Source organism: Callospermophilus lateralis, chromosome Y (assembly GCF_048772815.1).
Source record: "Callospermophilus lateralis isolate mCalLat2 chromosome Y, mCalLat2.hap1, whole genome shotgun sequence".
NCBI classification, from domain to species: Eukaryota; Metazoa; Chordata; class Mammalia; order Rodentia; family Sciuridae; genus Callospermophilus; species Callospermophilus lateralis.
Genome location: NC_135326.1, coordinates 11,029,097 through 11,042,616, shown reverse-complemented (window position 1 = coordinate 11,042,616; position 13,520 = coordinate 11,029,097). Strand labels below are relative to the sequence as shown.

The 13,520-nt window shown below is 50.4% G+C and overlaps 1 long non-coding RNA gene across 2 annotated transcripts; it reads right to left on the bottom strand.

Annotated features, from left to right (window-relative positions):
• Positions 1-1,514: 1,514 nt before the first annotated feature.
• On the bottom strand, positions 1,515-3,930 carry LOC143639808 (uncharacterized). 2 transcript variants are annotated; one of them, XR_013154800.1, is made up of 3 exons: positions 3,847-3,930; positions 1,918-2,104; positions 1,515-1,721 (listed from the first exon to the last, which is right to left on the bottom strand). It is a non-coding gene; the product is annotated as an uncharacterized LOC143639808 (long non-coding RNA). The 2 variants fall into 2 exon arrangements; XR_013154801.1 differs by lacking the exon at positions 3,847-3,930 and adding an exon at positions 3,445-3,497.
• Between the last annotated feature and the right edge of the window lie 9,590 nt (positions 3,931-13,520).

The window sequence follows — 13,520 nt, the reverse complement described above, 5'->3', positions numbered from 1 at the left end:
CTGCTAGAGACCAGGTCCCCTTGGTCAGGATAGCCAGGAAGGGCTTGGGGTTGGAGGTGGGCTCTTCCTCCGGCAGAAGGGCCAGGCCAACTGCCTCCCAAGTGCTCCCTGGGAGGGGGATTTGAAATTTGAAACTCTCCTGCCCACCCCTGGCCAGAAAAGTAACGAGAAGTGTCCTGCCAGCCCCGTTTTGGACGGTTTCAAAGTGAAGGGGGGGCCGCCTTGGTCTGGGTGAAGCTCACACTTCAGACAGCTCGAAGAATCAGAAAGTGGACAGGGACCCTGTCTGCATCACTGGCTGCCGCTTCCTCACACGGAAACACTCAGGGTCACTCCAGGGGAACTGAGCTGCACGGAATAACCACACGAGAGACACTGAGACCTTTTGGGGGGGTTCTGTGATGGCTCCTCTGACCGTAAGGGTCTGCAGAGAGAGAGAGAGACAGAGAGAGAGAGAGAGAGAGACAGAGAGAGAGAGAGAGAGAGAATGAACACACACACACACACACACACACACACACACACACACACACGCTGAACCCTTTTATTGAGGAGAAGCCATTCCAATGAGGCAAGGGGTCAGGTTTCAGGGGGCTGAGTCTAACTTCCTGATGTCTGTGTCAGCAGGTTGACTGACATCTAGGAAGGCCACACCCAAAGGCAGAGCAAGAGCAGGGGACACACAAAGGGAGTTTCCATGGACCATTCTATCCCAAACGGGGCAAGGGGGTAGGATTACAGAGGAACAGGTGAGTGTAGCTCAACCTCAGGGTGACACCTACATCTGAAGACATGCCTCGACTTTCTGAGCTGGGACAATGCCCAAGTCACCATGAAATGTAGTGATTGGTCAGAGCCTCTTGCTTCAGGACTGGAAGGTGGGGGTCATTCAGAGTGGCTCCCCACATATTTCCTTTTCCTTAAATTTTTTTTGAGAGAGAGAGAGAGAGAGAGAGAGAGAGAGAGAGAGAGAGACAATTTTTTTAATATTTATTTTTTAGTTTTCGGTGGACACAAATCTTTGTTTGTATGTGGTGCTGAGGATCAAACCCGGGCCTCAGGCAAGCCAGGCGAGCACACTACTGCTTGAGCCACATCCCCAGCTGCTGCCCTCTGTGAATTTCTTTAGGAAGAACACTATTGTTTGTATCCTGAGAGATACTGAAACACACCTTGGGGCCTGTCTCAATTGTGTCCTTGGCCTCATTCTGGGAATTTTCCTGCATTCTCAGGCTACATGTGCTTTTATTATTGATTGACGGGTACCCTGTTCTCCATATCATGAGGATCATAAACAAAACACTTAACAGGTGATTGGGAGCTGCCTAGGCGTGGAAGCCCTTCACCCCAGTCTTCAAGAGTGGCAGCTGCACTAACTGCACTTAAGCATCAGGAGCTCCTAGGACCTCCAAATGATACCGAGGTTACTGGTGAGGAGTTCTGCCTTCCCACATGTTGAAGTTTGAACATTAGAGGAGCACGCGGAAGCAAGCATATAAAGCAGGGTTTATTTAAAAAGGGGGGACACAGACTTCTCCTGGGAGGGAGAAGGGGCCATAGCTGGTGTCCTGGTATCCCAAGAAGCAAGGTGCTCTGCCCTTTTCATGTGTCCTAGGCTTCCTTGGTTCTGCGGCCTTCTTCCCCTCATCTTCCTCCTTCCTGGGAACCTGACTAGGCCCAGGGATGCTCCTGAGCTGGTCCAAAGGTGGGAACCAGATGAGCTGAAGGGGGAAGGGCAGGATGGAGCAGCCAAGGACAATTAATCAAAAACCTTGTAGCTCCCCATAGGGAGGGGCAATTCCTGGGACAAGCTATCTTAGCAGCAGATTGGCTCAAGGGCAGGTTCTCCATAAGGGTGGAGGGAGGGCTCTGAAGGAACTAACATTTCAATCCCTCAGGGAACAGTCTCCAACTTGCCAGACTCATCAGAATTGGCCTCACTCCATTTCCTTGTCTATACTGACTGCCGGTTTAATTCTGTCTTCACCCCAGGACCTGCGTGCACAAAGGAGCAAGAGTCCAGCACCCTGGAGATTCCAAACACGGAGCCTGGTGGAGCTGAATTCGCACCAATTCTATGACGGGGGTGGGGCTGTCCCAAGACCTTTGGAAGGAATAAAAAAAGAGGAGGGTTCCCTAATGCCCTGGCTGTATGGGGCAGTCACTCTGCTGGGGCTCCATCCAGATTAAGCAGTTACAGAAGCCCCAGCTTCACCAGGCCGTGGGGACCCGGGAGAACCTGTTTTCAGGCGCCACTCCCGAGGTTAATCGGATCCACCAGGGTCCAGGAGCACGCCCAGCAGCCCAGTGGGTGGAGAGGACAGCGCCCAGATCCCAGCGCACAGCCATGGGATCCACGCAGAGGGCCGCTCGCAGGCCCAGGGGAAGTGTCTCTGCGTGGGACCCTGGGACGCAGAGCCACTCAGGTCTGGGGAGGGGACAGCGGGAGACCCTGGGAAGGAAGCGAAGGTTGCACAGCCCAGAGAGCAGCGCTGGGGAGGGGCGCAGAGGGCGGTGGGGGGCCGAACAGGAGGAGGGGTCGCCAACCGAGCAGCAAAGGGGCCCAGGTCGAGCCGCGGAAACTGCGCTGGCAACGCCCGCGGGGCCGCTCCCGGGTCCCACCCCTGGGCCTCAGAGACTCGCCTCCCCACGCTGAGACCCTCGGGCCTCCGAACCCCTCCAAGACCCGCTCTCTGCCCCCTCATGGCCTGTGTCCCCCACACCAGGTCGGCACAGATGCGCTGGAGTGTCCCCCCACTAAGACCTGCTCTGCCCCTCCCATTCGGAGCCGGGACCCCTCCCCATGGCCAAGTCCCACAATCTCTATAAGGCACGTCCCCTGCCCCACTCTGACACTGCTGTAACCCCCCCCACACACACACACACACTTTTAAGACACGCGGCCCGATGCCCCGTGTCTCCCCAACAAATTGGAAGCACTCCGTGTCCCGTTCTGGTCCGCCCCCCCCCAGCCATGGCCTGTCACACACTCTAAGACACAATCCTGCCCCTCCTCCAACACGGTCTTGACCCCGGCTGAGACTCCTGTCCGGTCCCCTCCCCATAAGGCCGTTTCACCCCATCACTCCCAGAAAACCACCCGGTCCCGACTCCGGGCCCGGCTTGAGTCTCCCCCGCACGCCCCGCGCCCCCTCCCTGATGCTGCTGGGGAGCCCCCAGGAACAGTCTAAGCCACTACTTTCCCACTCCCCGGCCTCTCTCCCCTCCGCCCCCCCCCAGCACTGACCGTCCCTCCAACTCTAGGGCCGCCACTGGACCCCTGCGCCGCCCCGTCCCCTTCTAAGTCACTCCCCAAATTCGCTCCTGGGCCCCTGTGTGTACCCCGGACAGCTCCGCGGGAGCCCAACACTGAGGCCCGCCCCTGTCCAGCCCCCAGCATGTTCAGTCCATCCATCCTAGGGCACGCCCCTTGCGCCACCCCACCTTAAGGCCTAGTCTCCCCCTAGACAGGCCCTGGTGGTTTCCTGGGCGCGTCCCCTCCCAGCCTCAGCTTTGCGTTGCCCGCCCACACTGAGGCTCGCCCCTTGCCCCAACCCCAGCACGCCCCCTCTAGGGCACGCCCCTTGCGCCGCCCCCTGGAGTCCACTGCGCACGTTAGAACACACCCTTGCACCGCCCTCCACGCTGTGTCCCTCTAGGAAGGCGCAGTCCAGCTCCAGGGCGCGTCCCCCTCGTAGCCCCAGTTCGTGGTGCCCAACACTCAGGCTGGTCCCTGTCCCACCCCCAGCACGCCCACCACCCCACTCTAGGACAGCCCCGTCCTGCTCCTGGCTCCCAAGTCCCCCATCCCGCCCCAGCGCAGCTGTGCATGGCCTTATGACCCACCCACACAGCAGGGTGCGGACCCTTGACTTCTCTCCATCCCCGTCCCCTGCCACAGCTGGATCCCCCTCCCAGCGCTAGGACTCGCCGTCCCGCTCCTGGTCCTCCAGTCCGCCCACTGCGCCCTCGCGTGTCCCCGTCTCTCCAGCAGTGAGACTGGGTTCCGGTCCCCCACCCCCAGGCGCACAGGATCTATGGGAACCCCCGCCTCTTCCCTCCGGCTACCCTCCCCCGTCCACACTCAAGTAACTCCGCCCGCCCGCCCTCCCCGGTTGCCCAGCGTGTCCTCGACAACCCTCTGGGTCCCTCTGGGTCCTGGGGCGGGTGGAGCCCAGAACCCGCCAGCCAGCGATGCTCCCAGTAGCCGCTGGGGCGGTGGGGCGCCTGGCCCCCTGTTGAGACGCTCAGGGACTCTCTTCTCTGCCGGCTGCACTGCGTCTCCAGGGTTGCTGTGAATCCCCCATCTGTGTCCCTGCGGTCCCCTCCTCCCAGTGCCCTGCCTGCCGCTTAGCGCAGCCTTGGCTCTGCGCACTGTGGGCCAAGGCGCCTGCCAACCATCAGCTGCCTTCTGACCCACCGAGGACCCCAAACGTCAGGCCCCAGGCTCTGAACCCCAACTCTCACCAAGTTCGCCCGCACAGTACTGAGAGTTGAGCTCAAAAGACCTTAACACAGAGGACCCATTTAGTGACAAAACAAACTCAAAGAAACCATGACTTTCACGACAAGAAAGGGTGTTTCCAGGGTCACCCCGGTGTGTTGGTAGCGACAAAAGGTCACCACAAATGCACTCAGTAATTGTTCCTTAATTTAGTGGTCAGAAATCTCCCAGGATTCAGTTCCCGAATGTGCAAAAATAAGTGGAAAAAAAACAGAAAGTGAAAAACTTGTAAGTCAGGCATTTGTCACAGCACATTGTTACAACTGTTTTATTTTTTGGTTATGATTTGCCCTGTTCATCCTTTGCTATGCCTAGATTATAAATCATACTTTATGACAGGCATCTATATATACTGGACAAGTGTAGTCTATATAGGGTTAGGTACTAGTTGAACTTTCTACATCCTCTGAGAGTTTTGGAATGTGTTCCCAGAGGATAAAGAGGGGACCTCTGCTCTGTTTTCATGGGGTTGAAGTGGAGGGAACCTTCTTATTATGAGGGCTCAGGTTCTGATTGCTTGCTGAGAATCTCCAGTTTGGGTGCAGGGAGGAAATGAGCCTATCAGCTCATCTTGATTGTGTGGCCATGAGCAGTAGTGACTCCACCCTGGTTCGCTTTGGGCTGTTGGACCCCGTGCAAAACCAGAGGCTTCCCACAGCTGGATAATTCTCTCGGGGCTCAGTTAGCATCATAGGAGATAGATAGACCCCTGACATCTACATGTGCATGGTGTATACTTTGCATGCCAAATCTTGTACATTTATTTTCTGCCTTTTGTTTTCCTCTGCAGGGACTCCACGCTGCTTCTCCTCCTTCTATGTTGGCTTCTGCAGACCTGTGAGCCGAAATCACCGAACGCCTCCAAGCCAAACATCCTGCTGATCTTGGCAGATGATCTGGGCATCCGGGATGTTGGTTGCTATGGGAACCATACACTGAGGTAGAGTGCGGTTTGGGTGGTGGGGTGGTGTTGTGTGTGTGCAGTTAGGGGAATAATTCACTTAAAATTGACCAGTGCAAATGAAATTTCTTAGTGCTGCGGAACTCAGCACCAAACATGATTCTTTTCCAAGAGTGAAAATAGCCCTCTCAAACAATTTGAGGCCGGGCTGAGTTTGTGAGGGTTTTCCTGGGGCTGTTGTAATAAATAACCCAAAACAAAGAGATTTAAAAGTAATCCAGGAACCATCTCCCCCTACCCCAGCCCTGGAGGGCAGAAGCTGGACCAGGGTCCCAGCCTGAACTCCCTGCATAGGCTCCAGGGAGGCTCCTCCTGCCTCTCCAGCTCCTGGGCTCCAGGAGGCCCTGGGCTGGTGGCCCCTCACTGCAGTCTCTGCCTCCATCTCCATGTGGCTCCTTCTCTGGGTCTGGGTCCCCTCCTCTGTCTCTTGTGAGGACATGGCCATTACATGAGGGCCACCTGACCCAGGAGGAGCCCATCTCAGACCCTTCACTAACGACCTCTGCAGAGACCCTGTTTCCATACAAGGTCCCACTCACAGGTTCTGGGGTCAAGGTGTGGACAGGACCTGCCTCTTACAATGGTGTCCAGCTCCCTCCACAGGCTCCAGGGAGGCTTCCCCTGCCTCTCTCAGCTCCTGGGGTTCCAGGTGGCCCTTGGCAGAACAATATGGTGACCCCTTAAAAGCTTAAGACTGAATCATAATATGACCCAGCAATGCCACTGCTGGGTTCAGACCCAAAGAATTTGAAAGCCGTGAGTCCAAAAGATACTCACATATTCTGTGTTCACAGAAACCCTGATCCCCAGTATGACTGAGGACTAGGGCAAAAATCATGTCTTAGTGGGGAGTGGGGGAGCCAGGGCCAAAATGGGGGCCAAAGAGAAGTTCTGAATGGGGGTCTTTGGAGGCCAGAGGATCGTAGAGAGTGTGGGGTATTTTCTTATTTTGGCTAAACTGTATAGAGGATTACACACAGGCTTGTAAAATTGTCCTCCATTCTGAGCCCTTTATTCTCAGGGTTAGCAAATCACTAGAATTTTACCCCAAATCCATCAGCATGAATCTTATGTATCTATCCGTGAATGAGCCATCCCTCCAACCACCCATCTGCCCATGTTTTCATCCAGGAATCATCCATTCATCTATCTGCCCATCCACCCATGGTTGATAGATAGATGGATGGGTGAGTGGATGGGTGAGTGGATGGATGGATAGGTGGGTGGATAGATGGGTGGGTGGATGGGTGGATGGGTGAGTGGATGGATGGATGGGTGAGTGGATGGGTGAGTGGATGGATGGATGGGTGGGTGGATAGATGGATGGGTGGATGGGTGGATGGGTGAGTGGATGGATGGATGGGTGGGTGGATGGGTGAGTGGATGGATGGATGGGTGGGTGGGTGGATGGGTGTCTGGATGGATGGATGGGTGGGTGGATGGGTGAGTGGATGGATGGATGGGTGGGTGGATAGATGGTTGCCTGGATGGATGGATGGATAGAGGGGGGATGGATGGGTGGGTGGATGGATAGATGGGTGGATGAGTGGATGGATGGATGGATGGGTGCTTGGATGGATAGATGGATGGATCAATGGATGGATGGATGGATGGATGGATGGATGGACGGTTGCCTGGATGGATGGATGGATGGTTGGGTGTGTGGATAGATAGATGGATGGGTGGATGGATGGATGGATGGATAGATGGTTGCCTGGATGGATGGGTGGATGGGTGAATGGATGAACGGAGGTATGAATGGATTAATGGATGGATGGATGTTGGGTATGTGTCTCGGTGGATGAAAGGATGGATGGATGGGTGGATGGATAGATGGATGCATGGATGGATGCATGGATAGGTGGATGGGCAGGCAGGTGGGTGGGTGGATGGGCAAATGGGTGGATGGGTGAATGGATGAATAGATAAATGAATGATGGATGGTTGAATGGTGGATGAATGGGTGGGTGGGTGAGTGGATGGATGGATGGATGGATGGGCGGATGGATGGTTGGCTGGCTGGGTGGCTGGCTGGCTGGATGAATGGAAGGACTGACAGATTTTCATGCTAAGGCTGGGTTCTTTAGCCTTGGTCCTACTGGTGCACTGGCCCAGATCACTCTCTGTGATGGGCCCATCCTGTTCATTGTAGGATGTTGAACAATATTTCTGGTCTCCACCTGCTGCTCACCAATAGCACCACATCCCAAAGTGGGACATCACCAGTGTCTCTGCACTTTGCCAGTTGTCCTCAGGGGAATAGAACTGTCCTTATGGGGGACCATTACGTGGTCAGCTTTGGGTGCATGAAGAACAAGGTCTGAGCTTGTATAGCTTCGCTCCCACCAGATGCAGCCTCCTCCAAGGTAGAAGAGAAGAGACTAGCATCTGTCATCTGCCAATATGTGGGGAAATTCCTTGAGCTCTAGGGGCTTGGTCACTGCCTTTGGGATTTGTATCTATAGTGAGATTCTCAATCAATTTTTGCACATCTGACTGCAAAAGCTCTTAGGTGAAGTGTTTCATTTTCTCGTTGATTTTTTCACCTGAGAAAGCTGGTAGGAAACTCAGGATGCACCCTTCAGGAATGTTGATGGGATATTCAAAGCACACAAGCCCCATGGGTTGCATACCCCCCCAAAAAAAATAAGAAAAAGCCAAAAACTTTGCCTTTGTGTGAGACATTGGTCATCTCTTCCTTCAAACGTAATATTTTTGGGATCCATCTTCCTAAGAAGACCTGTGATGTAACCATAGAGTTATTGTGACAAGATGTCCCCATAACCCACTGTAAGTGGAGAATGTCACCATGCAGATGTGCATTTCACCCACAACCCACCCAAGGTCCTGGCTGAGCCCAGACTGCCTCAAGCGGGGTTAGAACCCACCTCATTCCTGGCTGGACAAAAGCTTCTCACGCAGCCTGTGTTTATAATCACTGTTCAACATCTGTCATTCGTCACCCCCCGAAAGTGAAATCAGCAAGATGTCTGTGTGCCAGCCCCCAGGCCAAAGTCAAAATTCAAAATCTGGGGGCCCTTTTTTGCTTTGGCAACAGCTGAGGTGGGGGAGGGCTGTAGGAGGAACTGCCCAGGGTGAGCCTCATCTGTCCTTTGCAAACTCAGAGTTGGGCGCACTAAGACAGGTGCCATGCATCCCCGGGAAGTTCCATGTTGGCCTCTTTGGGAGCCCAGTGTGTTTCCATCCCTTTCCCAAATGACATTCATCTGATTTGCTCAGGACCCCCAATATCGAACGGCTGGCGGAGGATGGCGTGAGACTCACCCAGCAACTGGCAGCCGCCATGCTCTGCACCCCAAGAAGAGAAGCCTTTCTCACTGGGAGATATGCCCTCTAATCAGGTGGGTGACTTGGGGACGGTGGTCAGAAGCTCCAGCCAGCAGCCTAGACCCCATCACTGCTCTATCTGGGTAGCGATCCCAGAGAGACTGGTAAAGTGAAGGCTAATGTGCCCTCCTGTCACTTTCCTGCAGTGTGTGCTCAGAACAGGGTATCCTATGCCCTCACCCCCTCAGGACCCTCAGACATCGTGGGTGTTAAAACCCACGCACAAAGCCAGGCATGGTTGGGCACGCCTGTCATTCCAACAGTCGGGAGGATGAGGCAGGAGAATCTTGAGTTCAAATTAAGTCTCAGCCAAAAGGAGGCCCTAAGCAACTCAGTGAGACCCCAAAATGCAAAATAGGGCTGCAGATGGGGCTCAGGGGTTAGGTACCCCTGGGTAAATCAAATGTGAGTCACAGATATCCATGACTCACCTATCATGATATGTCATAATTATTCTGATTTAAAATTTTGGAAAAAGAGAGGAAAGAGAGATAATGAATGACACATAAATCGGATGTATTTTCTTGTGTGTCAAAAATGTTACCACAGCATCTGCTTTTTACTTGTGTTCCAGTCTGCTAACATTATAACACCTATCTTTAATGTTATATTAATAAAACAGAGTCTGCACCTCACATGGAAGCAGCCTTAACCATCATGAATTTGTTTCAATAATGGGAGGGTCTTTTTTCTTATGTAAAAATACATCAAATTGAGATCAATGGTCCAATTTCACTTTTATCCATTGAAGCAGCTGAAAGCACCTTTCCAGAAGCCCATGTCACAATGTTTTCACTTGCTTTGCTTTTCTCAAGTTCCCTCCAAATCATGCTTTCTCCATCCCAGCAGCACTTATAATATCAAGAAATATGCTCTCAAAGAAAAAGAAATCTTTCTCTCCCAAGTCCCTTTTCTCATTTGGTCAACTCACTTTTGGTTGAATGAAATTTATGTTTACCTCAGACTATAAATAAAACAAATTATAAATCACAGCCAGTCACAGATGACACAAGCACAGTTCTCCCTGGGGGCATGTTCCAGGGAGCATAATACATCCATGGTGCCCTGCAGAGTCTTCCCTAGGGTGGGCACAGGACAGGTCAATGGAGGTCCTTAAATCACACTATCACAGCAGATCAGAACCCAGGTTCTCTGCTAGAGGCCCTCTGTCCTCCCTGCAGGGTACCCAGGGTAGGGGCAGAGTGTACCAGGTTCCACAGAACAGGGAGAGATGCCCACCCTGCGGCACACACCAGGTTGACCCTAGGGCCCAGTGTATCAAGACTCCACAGAAGGGGGAGATGCCAAACCTGTGGTGTACACCATGGTGACCCTGATCTGAGAGGGGTCTGGAGGGAGCCCATGAGGCTAAGAGGAGGTACGGTCCCTGGTGGCCACCAAGGCCATCAGGAAAGAGGAACATGAGTGTGGAAAACTGAGGGGACTCTGAGCTCAGGCAGTGCATGGAAGAAGGTGACAGTGAAGAGCAGATCCAAGCACGACTGGGTGGTCATGGCCCAGGAAGTTCATCAGACCCAGGAGTAAATGGGCATCCATGCAAGTGCCTCCTGCTCCACAGTCATTAATAGACCCCAGGACCAGTGGTGTCCAGGCCTCCTGGATAGAATGACCCCAGCAGAGCACAGCAAGAACACCCAGAGTTTATAGCAACATTAGGACCCCCTGAAGCACAGAGCAAGCACTGGCAAGCAGGACTCCTGGAAATTTATTGTCTGTAAGGTCAAGAGGTGTACTGCCTTCATGAAGGGTGACCACCCTCCCATTATTGAAACAAAATCCACCCACTGTGGATTTTGTGTGGGTCATGACTGCTGGGTAAGGAAGCTCTAAAGTGTCTAGGAACCTTGAAACCAGTGATCCTGAATTCCAATCAGAGACCCTGCTGTTAATGTTAAAAGAATTCCTGGGTACCATGTGAAATCTTTTGCCATTTGAGGCTCTATAAGTGATGTGGGGCAGGTGAGGCTGGACACCTGAGGAAGATTCAGGGAGCTGACTTATTAGCGGCAGGGTTCAGAGGGGTATCACCTAAAATTTTCTGGACCTTGATGTTGGAATTTCATTATCTTTACACCCAGTGGGAGGGGGTGGAGGTTTATTTTATTTTATTTTTGTAGGAGTCTACATAAATTTTTTTTGGTTGTTCAAAGAAAGTGAATTTTTAATTATTTTTTAGATTATTCAGAGAACTTTCAAACTTTCAAAAAAAAAAGTAACATCATCACATCTTCATTCTAACACATATTGATACCTTTTGAAAACCTTTTCCTGATATTTGTTTTAAAGAAAATTATGGTGAGGGTCTCTGAAGAAGCTTATTTAAGATTCTTAGGTGCAGAAGGGGGCACCAATACATTAGGACATTCGACTGGGTCCCTCCTTACCTAGTTTTGATCACATGCTGTGTATGAAGAAAATCATCACATGATGTTCCCAGGGCTACTGAGGTTCCCTGAACACAGAGAGAAGTCCAGCCTGGGTTTTCTGACATATTTCACCTAAGTATTAGTCATGGGAAGAAAAGCTAAGGTGGATGTCAGTGGGTAAAATTCCCTGCTGTAAAAGATGTTTAAGAAAGGGACCAGGTGAAAACACGGGGGAAGGCATGCAGAGCTGCATCTACCAAAGTGGTCATCAGTGGGGTCCACACACACAGCAGCAGCAAACTCACCACCTGAGCTAGGGGAGGGCTCAGTTCTAGAGCGCCTGTCTAGCAGGCACAAGGCAGGTTTGGGTCCCTGGCACCAGGGAAAGAAAAGAAATAGAAAGCCACTCAAGTAGTACAGGGCAAAGTATATTTTGAGAAGATGCCTCTCCAAAGAATACATACAAATTACAACTTTTATAATGCCCTTTAATATGCTTACATACAACACAACACATGAGACTTAGAAGAAACATGAGTGACAGAGTGGTGGTCCCAGAGTCATCAACAGGACAATAAGACACCAAGGAAAAGGAAGAGGCCAGTCACAGAGCACAAAAGGGCACATCTCTATGGTCCCAGCTGCTAGGAGGCTGAGGCAGGGTGACCACACGTTTGAGACTAGCATCACCGCATCTCAAAAAATAACAACAAAAGGGCTAGGAGGAAGCTCAGTGGTGGAGCACTCCTGGGTGAAATCTGAAGGAAAGAAGGGAGCAAAGGAGGAAAAAAGAGACATTTAGCCAATCTGTACAGAATGGTGGAGTGCACAGACCTCAACTCACATACACAATGTGTATCCAAACTTTAGAAAGACACAAAAGAATAAATTGAGAAGTCATGAAGTAATAATAATTTTTGAGAAAAAGTAGTGGGCAGCATCGTTTTGAGAAAAGTTGAAGAAATCAATAGTTGCATTACACAGTGAGGATGAAAGAACTGCATTAGGGAGGGTATGTAGAGAAAAGGGTGACTTGATCCTGTACATGCGTGTGTACGTGGGTGTGAGTGTGCATGTGTGGGTGACACAACTCACCCCTCCCAGGTGTTTGCTTTTGTAGTTTCACTGGGTGCTCTAGAGAACACTCACATGAGCAACAGTCCACCTTCCATAGTCTCTGAGACTCTGCAAAATTGATTAGCTGGTGTCTGGTGCACAGAGGGAAAATAAAATTGTTTGTTAAAAAAAAATTCTGTAATACTCAGTGATTACTTACATTTCATTTTATCATAAGATCTTAACAGAAATAAATAGTTTGATTCCTTAAATACTAAAGCAGTTCTCCCACCCTGTTTTCAACAGAAATTATCTAAAATAAAATTTTTTTTAAATGGACTTCAGTTTACTCCAACTGGAAATACAAAAATTTGAAGTATAAGGTGTGAATTAATGTCCTTGTGATGCTCAGAATCATTCTAGTCTTAGAGCTTGAAGGGCATTAGTATACATAAACACATTAAAAAGTAATTCTTGCCTGTGAATCAATTAGGACTTGGAAACTCTCAGAAAGAAGGCACATATTGATTTACATCAAAGTTTCAAGAAACATCCAGGAGCCAGGCATGATAGCACATCTGTAATCCCAGTGGCTATAGAATGAGAATCACAAGTTCAAACCCAGCCCCACCAATATACTGAGCCCCTTGGGAAGAATTTAAAAAGCACTTCAATAAAAAGTTAAAAAATAAATAAATAAATAAAAAGGGGTAGGGATGGGATCAGGGCTTATGCACTTTAGATATGACGATGGTGGTGGTGGTGGTGGTGGTGGTGATGATGATGATGATGATAATTACAATAGTAATGTTTATTTTCTCTTCTATGACCCTGGTAATTATATTTAAAACCTCTCACAATTTTTATTTTGTCACAACACATATAAAAGTCATCAAAGTGGGCAATATGAGAGAAAATGGACTCAAGAAAAAAAGAGAGATGAAAACTCTAAAAAAGAATTAAAATACTACAAATACAGGTTAATATATTTTAACCACAAACCTTGTGTACTATTGTATAGCATACTTGTATGTACAAAATCATATTACACACTAGATTTTGCACACACATACAAAGTAAATATAAGATTATGTCATCATATCGGAGAGTTGACTGCAGATGCAAAAAATATAGTGAGAAAAATTATATCTAACAAGAAGAGATATTTAACTGGGAGAAACATGTTGCTTTCACATCTTTATGCTGAAATAATCCCTACATCTACTCCAGGGTGCATTCATTACCTCTGAATAGATAAAAAAGA